We start from the raw sequence: 17,288 nt of genomic DNA, 5'->3' as shown, positions 1-17,288 counted from the left end.
GCACCCGCTCAACACGGGGGGGGGGGGGGGGGGGGTAATTTGGTGAGATTCTTGTTGCTTAGTTTTTATTTTTCTATGTTGTGTCTTGTGTACTATTATTTTTCTGTCTCGTCCTTTTTCTAAATTATTTTTTTAGCGAATGATACCAAAACCTTGTTGATATATATTCAATATCATCTTAACATTTATAAGAGACAATGGTCTTCAATTATATATTATAGGTACTGACTTTGCTTGTCATCTCAACGTGTCATTTATTCTTTTATTTGTCTTTGTATATAAATACGTTTATTAATTAGTCTTACTTATACATTCCGTCATTGTCTCATTGTGTTATTGTAAACTTTTGTATTCTTGTCTTTCGTTTTTGCTAACAAGCTTTGTCAAAAGCTTTGTCAATACGTCTTTTCGTTTTTGTTTGCTTTATAGTGATTCAGATTATAACACCATGTTGACTGCTGTATCCCTATTTTTGACATTTGTACCAAATATGTCAGTTGGTTTGTTAACACATCGTTGTCAAAATATGAAATTTTATGCGTCTGTTATACAAGTAAAAAGTGAGATGTTTAGCTGGTTAAAAAACCATTTTTGATCTACAAATTCTACACACAAAAAACGCTTGTGCAACGTTATGAATATGACAGTTGTTATTCATTCGTTTGATATGTTTTTAGCTTTTGATCTAGCTCTTTATTAAGGACATTCTGATTTGAATTTTCTCAAAGTTCTCTCTTTTTCTACTTATCATGATTTCCTTCATGCAGGGCTGTTACTCAAATGCAAAAAAAAAAGAGCTCCAACTGGCGAAGTTGAAATATTCCTTCTTAGATTTCACGGCGCAATCATGTTCTGAACTATCTGTGTCAGATACGATAGCGAATATATTCACAATGCCGTTATTACAATTCCATTCCCTTTTCCCCGAATGTGACCTACCGAATAAAACTTCTTACCGGGTTTGTACTAAAATGAGTAACAGAACGAACGACACATTTGGATTAGGATCTTCTTACCCTTCCAGATCTAGAGCACCTGAGATCATGCCATATTTTCGAATACATTTTGGCTTACCTACACTTTATTTTTTTTTTCTATATGTGTTTTTAAATACAAACAATATGTGATATGACTATTTTAATGATTTGAGCGGGAAAAAACGCGGGAAGAAATGTCTTTCATTGTAGTGTCTTTGTTTTGACAAAGAGTATAACTAATAAAAATATAAATGATTATCCTCCTAATTTTTTTTTATTTCAACAAGTTTCGTTGTAGTTTCTTTTCCACTGTTATTCGTCATCTTTATCATTCGATCATGGTATTGTACTTCTAGTATTTATTTATGCTCAGATTTTACTTCCCTTTTTTATTTTAACATCGGTATTATGTTCTTGGACACTATGGAATTCCACACAAGATCATCAAAATGATCAAACTGCTATAGAACCAATTTTCCTGTCAAGTTATACATTGTGGAATTATGACCGAACCACTCCATGTTACAACTGGGGTATGTCAAGGATGTATTCTTTCTCCGCTTCTTTTCCTGATAGTAGTTGACTGGGTTGGGAAAACAGACTACAAAGATCCGAAAGGCATTGGATGGACTCTCACAACACGTCTAGAAGACCTAGAATTTGCTTATGACATATGTACATTATCCCATGACTTCCAATATGCACTACATCAGACCAAAAGTCTTGAAACAGCAGCACCAACAGCCAGAAAACAAAATCAAATGAGGCTAAAAACGAACCAACACGATTGTCTTAAGATCAATGACTCTTCTGTTGAAGATGTAAACAATTCAATTACCTTGGAAGTATTGTCAGTACATCAGGAGGCACAGACGAAGATATATCGGCAAGCAAAAAGAAAGCACAACAGGTATTTTCCATGCTTAAACCTGTTTGGAGGAGTATTGGTTTAAGAACTAGTACAAAGCTTAGAATATTAACCACCAATGTCAAATCAATACTCTTATAAGGATTAGAAACCTGGAGAGAAACAGCTTCATCAATTAAATCTATCCAAACTTTTGTCAATAAGTGTTTGAGAAATATCATCAACATCCGATGGCCAAACAAAATATCCAACAATGAGATATGAAGAAGAACAACAGCCAACAACTCAGATAATAAGAACAAGAAAGTGGAAGTGGATCGGACAGGCCCTCAGGAAAAAAGACTCAAACATTACCAAGCAAGCCTTAATGGAACCCCCAATGACATCGAAAAAGGGGGAGGCCAAAAAACACCTGGCGCAGGGGACTAACAACTTAACTGAGCAAAATTGGGAAGACCTGGAAAGAAACAAAACGAATATCCATGGACAGAAAGAAATTGAAAGAAAATGTAGTCGCCCTATGTCCCCTTTGGGACGAAGTGGATTAAGTCAAGTAAGTCATTATGTTACTTACTAAAACCAAATCTTCAACTATTTACTTGTATTTTTGTCAATCTGATGAGTTAAGCCTTTTTCAACTGATTTTTATAGATCGTTCTTATGTTGTACTGTTATACAACTGTCCCAGGTTGGAGGAGGGTTGGGATCCCGCTAACACGTTTCACCCCGCCACACTATTTATGTATGTGCCTGTCCCAAGTCTAGAGCCTGTAATTCAGTGGTTGTCGTTAGTTTATGTATTACATATTTGTTTTTCGTTCATTTTTTTTATAAATAAGGTCGTCAGTTTTCTTGTTGAATTGTTTTACATTGTCATATCGGGGCCTTTTATAGCGGTATGCGTTTTGATCATTGTTGACGGCCGTACGGCGACCTATAGTTGTTAATGTCTGTGTCATTTTGGTCTCTTGTGGACAGTTGTCTCATTGGCTATCATACCACATCTTCTTTTTTACATTTAGTATATATTACATTTCATAAAAGCACAAAAAGGTAAACATGTTTTATTTAATTTTAATATAACGTAAACGTATGTACATCAAGTTGCATTGCAAATACAACCTTCATTGACATGCGGAACGTATCAATAGTTATTAAATTTCACAACATTATAAACAGTATGCTATATCATTGAAAGCGAATGTTCATAATCATCTTTCATTGCCATAGTTATGATAATTAAAATTAGTTATATAAATTAAATGTAAAAAATACGTAAAACGTATAATGATTTAAGCTTAAGGAGAAAACATGTTTTGAATTGACAAATGGAAATTACGTTAAGTTTATAATGGTGTTATAGAATGCATTTCTCATGTGAGGATAATGACAGTAGGTTTGTTAATTTCCTCCTTACTTAATAAAACATATACTTAATACTGCCTTTATCTCTGAATACGAGACATTTATAACATAGTTCTTTTTTTTTCGAATTTGTTGCCTCTTACAATGAATACTAAACTATAGAAATGTCTACATATTTAATTCTCAGACACGACGTTTTATGATTCACCCACATGTGTTGTTATTAAGATCAGCAGCTATCTTTAAACTTCAAAATATTTCGGTATAAAACACAGAATAGTATAAGAGATCTCGACTACAGCTATGGTCAGTGTAGAATTCCCTGTAAACGTCAACGAAGAAGAAGTGTTCTAAAAGTTAAAATGAAATACACCTCTCAAAGGTACTTTACTTTTCATTTGAATGTGAAAAATTGATTACTTCAAAGATAGAATACGACAAATATTAGCTAGAGAGTTATGTTCGCCAGAATTATTCTTTTTAAATCATTATACAGTGAGCGAACATATGCATTTTTTTTGTTTTTCTTTATATAGTAGCTTTTTGACTTATAAGTATGATGAAGCGCTATTGATATTAAATGCTTCGATATTCTTTTCGTATTATTAGGTATACATGTACTGCTTTTGCTTAAGTTTTAAGAGTTTGTTTTTCAAACTATTGTACTTTAACAATAAGTATCAATATGACATAATAAAACAAGCAAACATGTACATTAATTAGTACTGGACAAATGATGTCTCATCCGCATCAACACAAAAAAGACTTTACGGCAGCAAGAATTATTGCAATAAATTAGCGCTTTTGAACATCGGACAAAATGTATTTGTTATAGGCGAAATCTAATTAACAAATATACTCAACAGTAAGATGCTGTGATAACAAATTGAATCGTTTCGAGTTTTGAACTTAAACATTATTTATATGTTTAAAAATGTAACAATTTGAACTGAAATTAAAAATTATAAATTATTCAAATAATGTATATTGAAATGGTTTCTCCAGGCTTTGGACAGTAATGAATTAAAGAAATTAATCACACAAAAAAACAGCAAAAAAATTAGCAAAAAAACATATAGGGTACCAATAAACACCTTATACATTTTCTAAAAGCTTAAACTTAGATATTATAAAAAAATAATCAAATATCACATAAAGTTTATACCTGAAATGTATCGAGACAAAACATTTATTGTAGAAGAAACATCATGGATAAAAGAATAGGCATCACAAACATGTACAACAAAGTTGTGACTTTAGTTACACCACTGCCTGAAAAACACAGAAGGTTATTTCAAATAAGTTCAACACAATGTGTTTTTTTTTTGTTTTTGTTTTTTTATTACATCGATAAAAGTTACGCTAAAGCGGATATATGTTTTGTTTCATTTGCCAAATTGCCGAAACAAAAAGCAAACTAAATTTTGTAATTTTTAATACACAGGCTACAAGATTGTTTATGAATCGCAAAATACTCGATCGACAAGGCAGTTAGTAAGGAAAAACTAAGGGAAAATATCCATCATTTTATTGGTCGTCCTTAGTAGCGGAAATACTCGTCCAATAAAAAATCTTTTAAACCACACCAGTAGTCGTGATATTGTCTCCGGTTAATTTGGTCAAAGTAGACAATTTCTTTGAGTATACTTATTTGGTCAAAGCAAAAAAAATCTTTGAGTATACATATTTTGTCAAAACTGTAGAAATATTACAGCTTAGGGGAGCATAAAAAAGAATCAACGACTTCAAAAGCTCATCACATACACCATGTATAAAATGTTTTACGCAAGATGTTCGTTTCATTTACATAGCGTTATCGGGGATGCGTGAATGACAGTGAAGTGTTTTTTGCTATGAAATACTGACTATATTCACCAGATTGTCTTCTTGTATTTAAGCGATGAAATTAATGATAAATTGCAGATCATAGTAATACAAAGATCCTAAAGTGACAAATTTAAATGTAACGTCGACATTGACCAGTAATTCAAATTTAACTTTAACTCACATATGGTAGGCTTGGCGGTTGGTGTTGCAGTATAACCTACATCACATTGGCATTTAGAAGTAGTGTTACAAGAAGCATGGGTTACACATTGTTTTGCAACACAAGTGGCACCTGGAACAATTCCTGCAATTAAAAATGAACAAAAACATATAGAGTATATATGAATGTGACAGTGATTTTTCAAAGATGTGTGACATCCCATCCGTTTTCAATTATAACATACCAACACCAATAAGTTGGATTGTAATAAACCAATAACTAGGTTTTTAAATTGACAAAAGGTACAAATATTAATGAGAGCTAATTTTTTTTCCTGGAGTAGAAAATATATAAAAATATTTTTGTTTGTTTGAGGTCTGCAATCAGTATTGAGAATAATTTCAAGATATCAGACCTTCGAGTTTCGATTGTAGCGTTGATCTCAAGTTTATTGAGATATGTTAGGCGCAATCACTCACTGCAACGTGATTTGTTGAGTGACATCACCCTATACATATATCTCTTTAATAATTTTAATTTATAGTTTCTCAATCGATCCTTAAATATAAGAATATGTTTCAATTCATTATTTGGGAGTTATCATGTTTTCAAATATATGTATGTCGAATCTAGTGTCCGTTAACTTCTATTGATAGTATTGAAACTATTACGTTATATATTTTTTAAGACAGGGACAGGAAAATAATGCACTCGTGCTAGAGCATTTTACGTGTATATCCAAGCATTCGGAATGAAATTCAAAATGAATTATGTAAATGCAATACATTGATCGTATATTTTTAAAACATGTGTAAATAAAACTTTTTACATGTGTTGCCTCCAAAGCGCTTTCTGGACTCTCAAAGGCTAACATCAACGCTTAATGATCAAAATTTTTGAAAGGAAGAAGTCAATCTAAACACGCGAAAAACTATTTGATCAAAAGGGCCCACAGAATAAAGAAATATGAAAGTAGATACAAAATGATTTTGAAATATTAATTAAACAGGTACTGAACTGTATAACGGTCTGCTCAATTACTAAATTTATAAGAATTAAAAATTGTAACAACTGAAACTGACATCACACTAAAAAATAATCTACTCAAGACCAAAATTATACAAATATTTTAAGTACGCAATTTTATTTCCGTTTACTAAGTTTCACGGTACTACCATATAAACTTATATCAAAAACAATGTCTCACTCATAAGAAGGCGGCGTCCACAAATATTATTCCAGCTGTTAAACATGAGTATCCAATAAGCATTTGGAAGAATTCAGTGTTCAAAGATTGAATCAGTGAAAGAGTACTTCTTTGCAGAGCAACAACCAAAGTATGAAGGTATTATTTTTAATTGACAACAATTAATTAGTTTTTAAATAATTATATTTCCAAGTCTTACTGATAACACAAGCGGCTCCTTTTACATAGTGGGTGGTTTTACACAGACATTTATCAGTTCCAGCATTTCTACATGTCGAGTTGGCTATAGCACATTGGTCTAATGCAGAATCCGAGACGTCGCAAGCTCCATTCAAGGCAGGAACCACTGTAATTTGTATATAGTATTTAAGAAATATGGTTCTATACAATTGTATCTATAGTCTTAAAGTTATTTAATAATTCATAAATCCCTTCTTCGAACACATACTGTAAGAAACAAGCTCATGCTAGATTAGATTATCTTTCTGTCATAAAGAGTAAAGTTATGTTTAATTATATCAATATATCAAAAGAAGAAAAAACAATCTGACTGTAGGCAAATAAAATCAGCATATTTGATGAGTTAATTTATCCATATCCCTGACGTATAAATAACGTTTACTATGGTTCCCTTTATTCAGACGTACGTCAATGATCAATAACCAATTTTATTTGCTAATTGAAAATTAAGCTGAATAAATCAATTCAAGACAGCAGAAAAGATAATTCTGTTCTAATTGATTATTACGTAGACTTAAATAAAGGGTGGGCTATTTAGACTGTAAATTGGTGATGTCTCTTGTTCTGGTCAAAGGGTCAGAGTGTCCTAGTTGATTAAACGATGAATTGTTGAAATTAGATGACATGTTTTCAAGTGCCGAGAAATTTCACTAATGACCATTGCATGATTGTATTTCATCTTTCTTATTGGTCAATGTTTTTTCGGGATCAGCACGAGTACACATGTAAGTGCATTGTGGTCACATCCTTTTATTATCAGCATTTGCTGTGTTAACTTGTTAAAAAAATGCTTATTTGATTATAACTTTTACAATACAAAATTAGTGTACATGGTTAACAACAATTGGGTTTTCATATTAACCATGGGCAAAATATTGGCCACATGGCAATTTATTTAAAATATCACAGACCAAACAATATCCCCCTGGCATAGAAGTTGACATGTATCACAGAACATATTTCAATAAAAAAATATTATAAAGAATCCATAACTCTATTCCTATGATGCTTTCAATAAATCTTACCTGGTTTACAGGCTCCACTTGTTTTACTTAAAAAATGAGCGGACTTGCATTGACATGTTAATGCAGTAGCATCACATACTGCATTAGCGTCTGCACACTGATCAGCCGGTTGTCCAGTTGTACAGTTCTGCTTTAGCGCAATTTCTAAAATCAAAATATTTTATTCTGAATAAACTAAAATATACTACTCTATTCACCTCTAATTAGTAGAACGATGTTTAAGATTGCAGTAAAAAGTTAACAATAGTGTATTTACTGTATTAAAAAATATTTAAAGTAATTATAAGTTCTCTTTTTTATAGTATTATTCTAATGGATCCTGAAAAAATCAGCAGATGAATTTTATCAGGTTTAACATGTTTTCCCTTTATTCTACGTAATACCAAAAAAATATGTCTACAAAAGCGACGAAACAATTAAATGTTTTCATCTTGCTTGAGGAAAAGAAGAATAGACCACTTTCAAGTTCATCCGTCACCGGATGACCAGTGCATGATTGTATTTCATCTTTCTTATTGGTCAATGATTTTGCGGGATCAGCACGAGTACACATGTAAGTGCATTGTGGTCACATCCTTTTGCATTGACATTTTAATGCAGTAGCATCACATGCTGCATTAGCGTCTGCACACTGATCAGCCGGTTGTCAAGCTGTACAGTTCTGCTTTAGCGCAATTTCTAAAATCAAAATATTTTATTCTGAATAAACTTCGAAACAACTAAAATATACTACTCTTTTCACCTCTAATTGGTAGAACGATGTTTAAGATTGCAGTAAAAAGTTAACAATAGTGTATTTACTGTATTAAAAAATATTTAAAGTAATTATTAGTTCTCTTTTTTATAGTATTATTCTAATGGATCCTGAAAAAATCAGCAGATGAATTTTATCAGGTTTAACATGTTTTCCCTTTATTCTACGTAATACCACAAAATATGTCTACAAAAGCGACAAAACAATTAAATGTTTTCATCTTGCTTAAGGAAAAGAAGAATAGACCACTTTCGAGTTCATCCGTCACCGGGGAAAACCTCGACAATTATGCTTGCCTTTTAGCGTCATATAACAGATAGAGGGGATCGCCTGTATCCCTGCACTTAAACGTTCATCAAGAGTCTTAGTGATCGTCACTGTGCAGGATAAACTAGAAATAATATTTGTTTTGTAAGTACTTAAGGGGGTAGACCTGGTATATGGGAGACAACTCTTACATATGTATTGAAAGTCATTAGTGCGTTTTAACAAAGCAGTAAATTAAACAGTGATGAAGCATTTATGTTGTTTACATTTGGATGTGAGAATGATGCAGACAGATTCAGTAAGCTGTACATGTTTGACACCACCAAACATTTAACTAAAGAACATCTTTTTTTAATGATGTCGATAACAAGGTAGAAAATTACCATTCATACATGAAATTCTTTAAAAAAAAACACAATGAACTGCGTCTGGTGAGTTCTGGAGCAACTTTTCTGACTAAAGGACCTTGTGGCATTGAACTCTGATAGCGTCTGCTATGATACCAGGGGCATTTTGTAGTCTGGGGAGAGAAACAAATAAATAGTTGTGATAACAAATTATGTCAACTCTTCCCAAGGATACTCGTTCCATACTAATTACAATTAACATTGGGACAGTACTCCTTTGACTATTTCACATTTGAAAAAGAATGTAAAGACAGTCTGTAGGAGGTTTTGTATGGGGAAAATAAATTTAGTCCAAAAATTCTACTTTTTTCGTGTACCTTGTTAGCCAACTTGTTGAAAAATTTTGAAAATTTCAAAGGGTCAAATTCGATAAAATTTTGTAAATTTAAAGATTAATAACCAATAAATGTTCAAACACTTTTTTACAGGAATTAAACGACAAAAATTTTGTTCTGGCTAAATTTGAAAAAAAATGTATCATTACAGCTGGCCAGACTTTTAACCGTATTAATTATTAAAAACGGGTTTTTCTTTACATTCAGGCTATTTGTATTACCATGATGTTTCAGATTTACTTTAAAATAAGTCTCTTCTATGCAATTTAACAGTCGGATATTTCTAATGACAACATATGCAAAAAACTCAATGATTTTTACCTACTAGTGTTTTCGACCGTTTTTTAGGGTACCCCAAAACTGGTTATATTCAATATACCCTAAAGATAAAAATGAAACGGTGAATATCCTTAAGACTTTGGCAGATGATGCATGGACCCCTACCTTTTCAATGATGTATATATAAGAAAAAATAAACGAGAGGGAAATTTTGGTGTTACAAAGGCCTACCCTAACCCCTTAATTACATTTCCTAATGACAGCAGTGCTGATTGTCAATTATGAAAATCTAGTTTCCCGAATAATTCGTGCAATATCATTATAGTTTTCCAACCACTCGCTAAACATTGGTACGGAAGTGACGATGCCCTAAACGCACGAATCATGTTCACTAAAACCAGAGTTTTTGACGGAAATGCATCGAACTCGAAAGTTGTCTATTGAGGGGCATCATTTATAGATTTAGCTCTTGTTACGTCGTACGGATAAAAGGAAATCGTTATTAGATTAGTGCAAATCTGTTTAAATATTATAGAATATTTACTAAACCATTAAAGCACCTCGTCCAATAAAAAACACATTTTTAGAAATAACCGGGTCCTATAGTTTGTGGCCTACAAAGACACTAAGATAAATTGTTTAAACAAACTTGCAAAAATATCAATTATATGTTGAGTATATTTTGGTGAGTACTGACTAATTCCAATTAATGACTGGCGATTGTTAGCTGCTTGTTTCGGGATTCATTTTACATATTTGAAGTTAGTATATTCATAAGACAAATTCTATTTTAAAATAGTCCTTTGACGGCCATTTTTTTAACACTGCTTCCGACACTTAATTTAGGATCTGAATTGGATTGTTTTTTCAATAACAAAATACGACAATAATTGTTTCTCTATTTCAAACAAGCTCACTATATAATATTACTTATGAGAATGAAGTTCAATCGAGTCATTATGTATCTATGTTCTATTTATTCTGTAAAAAAAAAACAAATTTTTACACGTTAGAATGGAACTTCGATGTGTTATCCAAACCAGGGGAGAATACTTTTGTTAAATAACTCAAGGGACTCGTAGTTTTTGGCCATGAACAAAAAAGGTCCACCAGTGAAAAGATGAAATTTTTATTGATATATGATATAAATCCAGTCTCCATAACAAAATAGAGCAATAAAATGACGTCAAATTTAAATTAACTTTTAACTTTTGTTATGAAATAATGATAATTGTGCTCAGCTGATACAACATTTTACAATTTGGGATGCATTTTCGGACGTTATGAAAGTTTTGAAAATTATGAGTCCAGACAGATTTTGATGAGGCCAAGACTTAGTGAGACCCCTGCGATTTTAATGTTGTATTTACCACGTTATAGAAGTGAAATTCTATCAAAATTGTCAACAATTGACATCGATGCAGCTTGACGATCCACGTTACGTTTGTCTTTTCTTTGATTGTCACGAAACAATTGTCAAAATTTCATTTAAGTTTGAAATTAATTGAATTGAACTGTTATTATTCAAACTAACTGTTATTGTTGTCAAAGGAAAGTATTTGGGTATAATTGATTTAACAAAAATGAAGCGATCACTCCCCCGTGGAAGCTTTTAAATGTATATTATTTGTTATATCATTATAATCTTTTAAAAGATTGTTGTTTTTTTTTCATCAATAATTGTCATGGAATGTCTTAATAATGAAAGTTATTCAAATAAAAGAAAAGCAGGAGATGATCAGGAACACATGTAAATCATACAGTAAAGTTAGCAAACAATATTGATAAATAGCTCTTACTTTTTGCACATTCTGGAGTACTTTTTCGGAATGAATTGGTAGCACATTTACAGGTGCTGTTACAAACTGTATTATTCTTTTCTGTGCAATTCCCAGTGCCTTTGCCTGTACAGTTGGCACCGTAAGCTACTCCTAAAAAAATACCATAACAGTAGTATACCACTGTTCGAAATTCATAAATCGATTGAAAAAAAGACAAATCCGGGTAACAAACTGAAACTTAGAGAAAAACATCAAATATAAGAGGAGATATACAACACAACAGAAACACAAAACTAAAATGTAACATACACAGAAACGAACTATAATATAACAATGGCCATTTTCCTGACTTGGTACAGGACATTTTAACAAAAAAAAAGGTGGGTTTAACCCGGTTTTGTTAAATATAACAATTCACTCAGAATTGTTTAAGTCGTTTATTGAGTATAATGTATTGCACGGAATTCACAGATAAATGAGGTGTTCACATGACCAAGTTTGCATACAGTATCGGTACAGGAAATAGAAAAAAACACTAACTCAATGCAACATAATTTATTTCCACTTTATTCTGCCTTTGTGGCTTTTTTCAGATCATTTTGCGTCCCATAGATTACAAACTGTTTAATATAAACAAGCCCATTGCACAGAAATGTCTGTTGTCTCTGTAATAAATACGATTTGTTTGGGTTTTTTTTTTTTATTCATTAATTGTAACGTTTGAGTACGACTGTGTAACTGAGTTTTCTCTGGTATTTTGGTAAAAAGTCATTTGTGTAATAATTCAAAAACGTGATACATTCAGCAGTGATGTTTTCTAATGTCGGCTTAACATTTGTTGTTCTGAGTAGAAAAGATTTCAAAATCCTGAAATCTCTCTCTCACTCTATTTATTTTGTTAAGTCATAAGAAACCTCAAATTAAAAAAAAATATATATATGTTTTTTTATAACTAAATGGATAGTTTTCATTTCACAACTTATGTACATATACTTTTTTCTGAGAAAAAATCTTTAATTTTTCCACAGTTAGAAGAAGTTTACTTATATTTAATTGCTTGCTTCCAGGAAGCAATTCATCGACATATTTTCCGTATTCATAGTGACCTGAGCGTGACCCTCCTCGTAAAAATCCGGTGATCGCAATACGCATGTATCTGTCATTCAAATAAACAAATATCTAATTATACATCTTAAACACGTGCTAAATACCCATGCTTTTTGTTATTTGTTTACTATAAGATGACAATCGGTAAACTTCGGCTTCATAACACGGCATTTAATGAGCAGCCATATTTGTTAAATCATAACAGACAGAGAGAAAAAAAATTGACGATTGTACGATATATTTGAGTAAAAGATGATAAAATCGTGCACAGAGGACTAAGTTTACGATATATACATGTATTGGTTCAAGAATTGGATAAACATTATTTTTCACCACTCACTCGTTCCATATGACTTTAAGCTTAACGTTCACTGTATCTAAGAGCGCTCATAAAGTTAGCGCATGTATCAATTATAATATATGATGTTTTTGTGTTAAAAAAACAACCCGAATATTTAACATACAAAATAATTTTGATAGTATATATGATAGTTTAATATAGATGATAAGAAAATAAATTCCAAACCTGTTTGCCATAAACTATTTATTTAATTACACAATTTAATGTTTTCAACATGTCTGTCTGGCTTTAACGCGGAAACAGAGCGTGGAAAAGCCTGACATGAAACAACTGAGTAAAAGTCTCATTCCGACACAACGTCGATGCGTATTTTAAAAGCATCCTACACAGCCAAACGATTTCCAATTCCGACCGAACATGGGTGCTTACTGCAACATTTTGCAAGGCCAAACGGACGCCAGGCTTTACATAAAATTTTACTTCCGCTTATTATTCCGCTCAGTACAACTCCTGCATGACTCACGTGCGAAACCAAAATTATTTTTCAAACACTCTGCTTATAAGGGTAACATAAGTTAGACCTTAATAACATATGACTTCCAGTTTATGAGAAATTCTTCGAACAGGACGAGATACTAGAAAGATGACGGGATAGGGATTAGAACACAGTGCAAAAAAAAAGGACTACAAAATTTATTTTGTATCTTACTAAAAAATCAAAATTTGGTTATATTGAATTCTAATGTATATTTAATGCAGGAGAGATGAAGTAACATTTGTGAATTATAATTATTAACACAAAAACAAGCAAAATTATTGAAACAAAGGAATGAAATTGATATTTCATAATTTATTTTGCTCAATTTCTCAACAAATCTTTTGATTCTAAATTTGACGTTAACAAGTTATGTGAACAATGCAAACGTCTTAATGGTTTGGCAGTGGATGTTAACCATTTTGTCACACCTTTTCTATCTTTAGAACAATTTAGACGATTTGAGTTATATTCACTTCCATGTTTGTCTCTTTTATACTATACCATGTGCGATACATCTTAAAATTAACCAATTAATATATTAACATTTATACAAAATTAAACAATGCAGATTTAAATATATGAATTATGTCAATACCTTAGTCTTTCGAGAACATATCTGCCACAAGTACCTTAAGCTTGTTTGTAATTTAACCCTATACTTTCACAAATGTTTGGAGAAAATCAGAGTAAAAAGCATGGCATTTTGTTGATAAGATTTAAAACCTGAATGAAATTCAGAAACATTACCATACGTTGTACATAGACATCAATGCATCAGCTGTATAACTGATTAGAACATACCTTCAACACCTACTGCAATAAAAATTGCAAACACGATGCAGATGCAACCACATCGAGATAAGAACTTCTGTAAGAAGAAAAAATAAGTATCGCGAGATTACTTTAAATGATATGTATTTAAAAATAACTCTTTCTTAATTTCGTTCGTTTCACTGTTGAAAGCCAGGAATGTATACATTTATTTGATTTTAGAACAAATAACTATGTGTTCTGACGTTCTGGATAAATTCCTAGACACAGAAGAAGACAAATTCGAATTCCGTTCAGTAAATTCTCTTTTAAACAAGGACAGCAGCAAAAATTTATAAATGCATTTCATACCTACATATCAAAATAAGAAGATGTGATATAATGTCCAATGAAACAACTCTCCAAAAGAAACCGAATGACATATAAATAAACAACGGTAAAATAAATATGAGATCAGAGAACTTACATTTGAAGGCCTATGGGTTATTCATTGAACTTCGTTTCACCTGTTAAAACCCCTTTTTCGTAATCAATATTATTTTGAAAAAGTATTTCACAGTCCTAACAAAAGAAAATAACCAAACATAAAAGCAAACTGATGTTGAACAACATTGTAATTTACGATCATGTCTTTCTAGTAATTTCAATGTTTTAACCCTGAGAGTAAAGAGGATTGCCACCCAAATTCCCAGAAAATTTACGCTGAATCTCGAATTCCCGGATAAAAAAAACATTATTTCCCGTTTTCTGTTAAATGCAAGTATAGTACTTCCGCAAAATAAAGATCCAAAAAATATCATTGAGACCCTTTCTCTTTTAGAGCAGTTCTTAAAAAAAGTACAGTTCTTAAATTAAACAAAAAATGACTAAAATTAGTCTTAAGATATGTTAATTAACACAGGTTACTGTCTTTGATAGAAAATAGCAAATGGAATGCATTACTATCATATTTCATGAGTCACGCTCACTAAATAGGAATGCTTTGCGGCACATCCAGGATTCGAATATTTTTATACCCATTGTACATTAGAATGTACCGTAAAACTATAATTCACTGCAATAAAGCCCGTCAGATAGCTGGCATACATCCACAGAAGATTGATAAAGTTTCTGAAATACCAATAGTTATCAAAGGTACCAGGATTAATAACTCACAAGAACCAAGATTTTGCAAATACGCAGTAGTGATTGGATCATAATTAAGGTAGCACAATACAAAGATTTTATACCTCCGATTCCCCAATTTTAATTCGCTATAACTTTCTTTATAAAGCTTAAAAATTTATAAAAGTGATATTTATGGATAGCTAACAGATTACTCTTTCAAATTAATTCAATGTTCGTATTATATAACAATTATGTAAGCAATTATAATGGTAACAGTATCTCCACAATTTACATAAAATTTCCATTTTCAATTGAAATTAGCTTCTTCATGGATAATCAGGAGGGTCAACTTTATTATATGTTGTTCCTAGAGCCATTGTCTACAAAAGGGTAGATATGGGATAGAATGTGAAGATCAAATTTTACACCTAATCAAACATTATCTACTTTTATGTGGTAAGGATGTTTACACTAATTACAGATTTATGAGAGAATGGAATACAATAGCGATAATTTGAGACACTCTTTCGTAGCTCCTGTTGTGTTGATTAAGATTTTGTTAAAATTTCCTGTATAGTTAAAGAGATGTAAGAGCTAAATTCATTCAAGTGAACTGACCAAGATTTTGTCATTAATTGCATAATAATTGGTTACATAATGATTGTATATCACAACTATTTCATTCATTTAAAAGATTATCTTTTATCTATCTATGTATACCTCTTTTATTAATTAATATGCAGTTTTGATAAAGTAACAACATTTTAAAGGTTGGAGATCGGAAGTTAAGAAAATCTTTGTATTGTGCTACCTTAATAAAGTAATTTTGAAACTTAGACGCAAAGGTTGAAACTAGCTCTAAATCAATTATGAAGAAAATAAGACATCTTGAAATAATATTATCTCCACATGTATACGAAGTTTTATTTTTACTTTTACACAACGACTACTCATCTTAATATTGACTATTTTCCTAAATTGAAAATTATAACATTATGAAACACTTTGTATTTCAACCATATATAGTCAATGACTGCATGTAACGAATAAATGTACGTTCACTGCAATTTGACTTGGCAACACAGTTGGAGTAAAACTTCTGCATCATTTCAACCGAGGGTCAATGTCATGTTATATTGGTTAAAATCATTGTATCAACTCATAAGTTAGTTAATTTTTTTTTTATTATATAACGCTATGATCCATTCCCGATTTTAAGTATTTCCTAAGATATTAAATTACTCCACTTTCATCTGTTTTGTTAGCTGTTAACAATATTCAATGAAATTTACATAAACAACTAACAGAAAAAAATATGCTTGACATCATCGACTTTGTCTAGAAAACTAAACATTTTTGTTGAAATAATACAATGCTGTAAACTTACCATGCTAGTTCAATTGGTCATACAATTGTTGCATCTGTAACTATTATACACTATTTTAGTATTTATATAAACGTGATCCTTACACTTATCAAGAGAATAACACAGGTGACATTGTCTCCAAGGTAATATTATATTTATTTACAAAGCTTTATGATATGACATAAAGTTCAGTATGTATCATTTGTTTAACATATCTTGACAATATTTCAACTTCCGTCTAACGATAAGATACCCTTGGATAAATGTTTAGTGTTAAAGAAAGTAAAATAAAAACAAAATTTGCATATGCTTGGACTTAAATAAAGTAAGGGTGCAAAAAAATAAAAACAGCAACGAGCCGCTTAATAAAAGTGGTGATACTAAATCTGCATGTAACTAATAAAAGACGTCTAAGGTGTTTGAATTTGTATTGAAGCTTAAGCATTGAAAATTACGGGGAAAGTACTTGTATTTGTGGTTTTAACTACAGTAAGATGTTCGTGGATACTTAAACTAGTTGATTTCAGTATATGAAGAAAAAATCAAGTGAAGATTTTAGAAGCAAATGTTCGAGAAAATAATGGGATGTTGTTTTGTAATGATTTG

At 31.3% G+C, this 17,288-nt stretch overlaps 1 long non-coding RNA gene across 1 annotated transcript; it reads right to left on the bottom strand.

The window, feature by feature from the left end:
- Positions 1-2,903: 2,903 nt before the first annotated feature.
- On the bottom strand, positions 2,904-6,836 carry LOC139490324 (uncharacterized). The gene is made up of 4 exons (XR_011656282.1): positions 6,604-6,836; positions 5,219-5,341; positions 4,376-4,482; positions 2,904-3,532 (listed from the first exon to the last, which is right to left on the bottom strand). It is a non-coding gene; the product is annotated as an uncharacterized lncRNA (long non-coding RNA).
- Positions 6,837-17,288: the final 10,452 nt, after the last annotated feature.

The sequence above is a fragment of the Mytilus edulis genome, chromosome 9, assembly GCF_963676685.1.
Source record: "Mytilus edulis chromosome 9, xbMytEdul2.2, whole genome shotgun sequence".
NCBI lineage: Eukaryota > Metazoa > Mollusca > Bivalvia > Mytilida > Mytilidae > Mytilus > Mytilus edulis.
Note: the sequence above shows the minus strand (reverse complement) of the source record. Positions and strands in the feature narration are given on the sequence as shown.